We start from the raw sequence: 4,470 nt of genomic DNA, 5'->3' as shown, positions 1-4,470 counted from the left end.
TAGGGCGGGACAAGATGACTATTCGAGATCACATGACCACGCAAGGTTTGCGGCCCATTCTGGGTATTTTGTCTGTGTCCACGTATATGGCTGTAAACCCCAAATACAATGATCAATGATCTCTTCGTTACCTGAAATTTAAGAAGGAATTCTAAATTGGGATATAAACTTCTTGGCTTTGGGATTATAGCTTGAGGGTTTTTTCAGGAAATTCCACAAACGGAATATGATCAGCATTTTTCAAATAATTTCAAATATTAATCTACGATATAAGAGAGATGTCTGTCTGTGTGTGTGTCTGTCTGTCTGCCTGTCTGTGTGTGTCTGTGTGTGTGTCTGTCTGTCTGTCTGCGTGTCGCCATTTTTCTCAGAGATGGCTGAACGGATCTTCGTCAAACTTTCAGAGGTTCATCAGTGAGTGCCTGGGAGTGTTTTAGGCCAAAAATAATAATAATAATAATAATAAAAAAATTAAAAAACGATCGTTTTTTTGGAGTTAAAAAAAAGAAATCGCTCGAAAGAGCCGAAGCCTTTTTAAATTAATGACAGGTATATACAAGTACACATTCGCATAAATAAATACAAAACAATCACCAGACATTTGAATACAAATAAATCAAATAATTCCGGAAGTGTACGAAGTTGGTAGTATGGCTTCTTCTTCTTCCTGATCTGCATCACACTTAACTCAGAAACGTGATGAACGCCACATTCACCCCATTCACCCACCAGCATATATGTGAACCCCCTTCCTCTCCTGCCTCCCCTTCCCCTTTCCCCCTCTCCCCCTTTCCCCTTCCCTCCCTCCCCCTCCCCATCCTCCCCCTCCCCCTCCACTCCCCTTCCCCCTCTCCCCCACCCACTCCCCCATCCCTGCCCCTTCCTCCCCTCCCCTCCCCTTCCCCCTCCCTCCCCCTCTCCCCCATTCCCCTTCCCCCCACTCCTCCCCTCCCCCCTCCCATCCTCTTCTCCCCCTCCCTCCCTCTCCCCCCCTTCCTTCCCCCTCCACCCCACTCCCCCCTCCCATCCCCTCCCTCCCCTCCTCCCCGCCCGGCAACACCTTGTACTTCTGTTAGTATTACATAATTAAAATGTCGAAATGTACTTTGTATTATGTAATAGCAGGGTCCCTACCCTTTGGGGGGTTGGTTAATCGTTCAAAAAGCATCGTCTGGGTTTTGCAAGAACACTGTAGATGTTTGCATGGAGTACACCTAAAAGGATACTAAAATCTCAAGGATACATTCCAAGAGAGACTACCCCCCACCTCGAGTGGCCTTGTAGGCTTTGTGGCTGACAAAATCCCATTAAAATTGTAGGGTCTCATCTCAAAAGGGGCTAAAAGGGAATATATGGTCTAAAGCTCTGAATGGTTATGGGTCCAAGCTATCTAGCATGTCTGAAATAACATGTTGATGTCTGAAGTAAGGGGTCTAATTCGTATTAAGGTCGAAGTGGTTAAAGGGATTCAAAGGACTTAATGGGTGTAAAGGGTCTCTCTTGGTGGTATTAGAGGGTCTAAAGGGTCTTGGGGAGTCTTCGTGGTCTTGGGTCTCTTTATTATTTTATTTTATTTTTGTATACAAGATCGAGGCTCGTGTAAGAGCTAACAATGATCACAAAAAGACAAACTCACACATAAAACATATAAAGTCTGAACGGTCTTTTGAGTCTTCGAGGTCTTGGTGGTCCAGGAGGTCTTAAGGGTCTTGGTGTCTTAAATGGTTTATGGTTATTTGGGGAGTCTTAGGGGTCTTAGGAGCTTTAAGGGTCTTTTTGGTCTTAAGGGTTTTGGGGGGTCATTAGTGGTCTTAGGAGTGTTTAGGGGGTCTAAAGGTTCTTGGGGGCTTCAATGGTCTTAGGGGCTTCAAGAGCCTTAAGGTTTCAGAGAGTCTTAGAGGTATATATATATATATATATATATATATATATATATATATATATTGTGGCGGTTACCTTATGTGCAGGTAACCATTACCTTATTTGGGCATAACACACGCGCACGGGCCTGTTGGACTTTTGGTTGTGCGGACAGCGGACGTGACGCACGCGCGGTTGCCGGAGCCACGCCCTCCGAAGAGGGCTTTTGGCTTTATGTAAGCATGCTGACTTCCGTTCGCTTTGAGTGTGCTGGATCTTGCTGTTTGAATAAACCAACTTCGAACCCTACGAATGGCCTCGTTCTCTCGCCTTCCGCGACTCCTAAAAAATATATATATATACTGTATACGTACAGTGCGTATCAAAAAAAAAGGTAATCCGAATTCAAGGGGTTAATATGCAAAGGTTATTTATTTTGACAATTTACAGGTGGTTTACTAATTAGGAGGAGATCCTCAGCTTTCCATTGATACCTTCCATGCATCATTGCTGTCACACATGACCGAGTACATGTTCATTGAAAATGCCCATTTCAAATCGCATTTTTACAAGTTTGGCTAATCGATGAAAGTCAAGATAATTGGTGCAAAATGAACGTCAGATGTGAACTTTTCTCAGGAATGATTGGCCTTTATGCCCCCACACCTTCAACATGTCCACCTCCCCTTTCAACACAAAGCTCACAGTGGCGGAGCATGGCCTGAACTGCTCGCCTCACCATAGCCGGGTCATTGCGCAAAGCATCCACTTCATGTCGAATATGGCCCTGCAATTCGTCAAGATCACGGGGAGGAGTCACGAACACCTTGTTACTCCCGCCAGGGAGTAATGCATTCACTCGTGTCCGTGTGTGTGTGTGTTCGTGTGTTTGTGAACAAGATATCTGGAAAAGGTCTGAACGGATTTCGATGAAAGTTGGTGCCCTTGGGATAAGGCAGAATTGTTTGTTTTTGGTGAAGCTCAGGATATTATTCCCGATCCAGGAATTTTTTGAAGGATATTTTTACCATTGGAAGATAGGGCTCATTTTTTTAAACATTATCTTCTATATATTCTATATTTAACATTGTGATATGAAAATAGTTTTCATATTTGTTGTAAATGTAGTTTAAACTCGTGGTTATGCGTTAGAGCGGTGTATTTTGTGAGCAGCGTCATCTTCAATGTTCATTTTTTTATTTATAATAAAGATATATTCTGTTATTTTAAAACCACCAAAGTGTGTATTAGTTTTCCCAGTTTTAAAAAATGTATCGTTTGATACGTATAATGCTTTAAAAATTTTTTTTTTTTTTTTAACCTCAGAAGAGATATCAACATTTAGCTCAGCGAATGTCATTCGCGGTGTCAGAATTTGATGAACTTATAAAGACTTAGTTCTAGATTTGTCAATGGCTGAGGTATATTAACAAACTGAATAAACAGATTTGGCAAAATTCCAACTTTTTTAAAAAAAAGATCGCATATTCACCCAGGGTTGTGAGAGTCTGAGAAGAAGAAACCTCGCATGGGCTTCCCAGACCAAATAAATAATTCTGGTTCTGGCTCTGCGATTTTCAGGTTTATTACTCCCGCCAGTGAGTAACGCATTCGATCGTGTCCGTCCGCGTGTGTGTGTGTTCGTATGTTTGTGTGTTTGTGAACAAGATATCTGGAAAAGTTCTGAACGGATTTGGATGAAAGTTGGTGGGATGATTGCCCTTGGGATAAGGAAGAATTGATTAGTTTTTGGTGAAGCTCAGGATATTATTCCGGATCCAGGAATTTTTTTTGGAAAATTTTTTGGGAATTATTTTTTCTGTTTTACTGTATTAAAGCTTTTATTCTTATTCTTAAATGATGTTTTTCTCCTCTAATTCCGAGATATATCAAAATATATTCTCTGACAGTTTGGGCTTACTTTCTTTTTCATTTATTGTTTTGGGGAGAGGGGATGTTAAACAAAACGTATTATTCCAACTAAACCCACGGCGGGAGTATGCGCTCTACTGAGTGGCGTTCTAGTTCTTTAAATGTCCCCAAAGGAAATAATCACATGGTGTGAGGTCAGGTGATCTTGGCGGCCATTCCACTGCATGGTTGAGGGCGATGACTCGGTCTCCAAAGAGTTCCCTCAGTCGATCTCGGACAGCGATAAGACGATGTGCTGGGGCACAGTCTTGGCCCCACTAGAGATATCTGAAGACACCACAAACCTGTCGCTCAAAGTTCTCCTCCAGCTGCAGTAAAACTTCATCATTGATCATCTGCAGATACCTGTTACCATTGACATTCCTTTGAAAGAAAAATGGTCTGATCACCTGACCACTTCCACAAAGTCCCAACCAAAGTCCACTTTTGTCGATTCATGTTGGTGTCAAAATTAAATTCCGGGGGTTGTCCTGTCGGTGCATATTCAAGAACATTATGGGTATTGACCTTGCCGTCCATGGCGAAAGCAGCTTCGTCGCCATATAACGAGATACCGCAGGAAATTGACATCTGCTTCGCAACGTGCTATCAACCATCTGGCAAGCACCAGCCTCCTGTCAAAATCCCCTGGCGTAAGTTGATGCCGGATGTGAATCCGATATGGATGTTGGTGGAGGT

This window comes from Myxine glutinosa, chromosome 6 (genome assembly GCF_964187855.1).
Source record: "Myxine glutinosa chromosome 6, kmMyxGlut1.1, whole genome shotgun sequence".
Lineage (NCBI taxonomy): Eukaryota > Metazoa > Chordata > Myxini > Myxiniformes > Myxinidae > Myxine > Myxine glutinosa.
Note: the sequence above shows the minus strand (reverse complement) of the source record.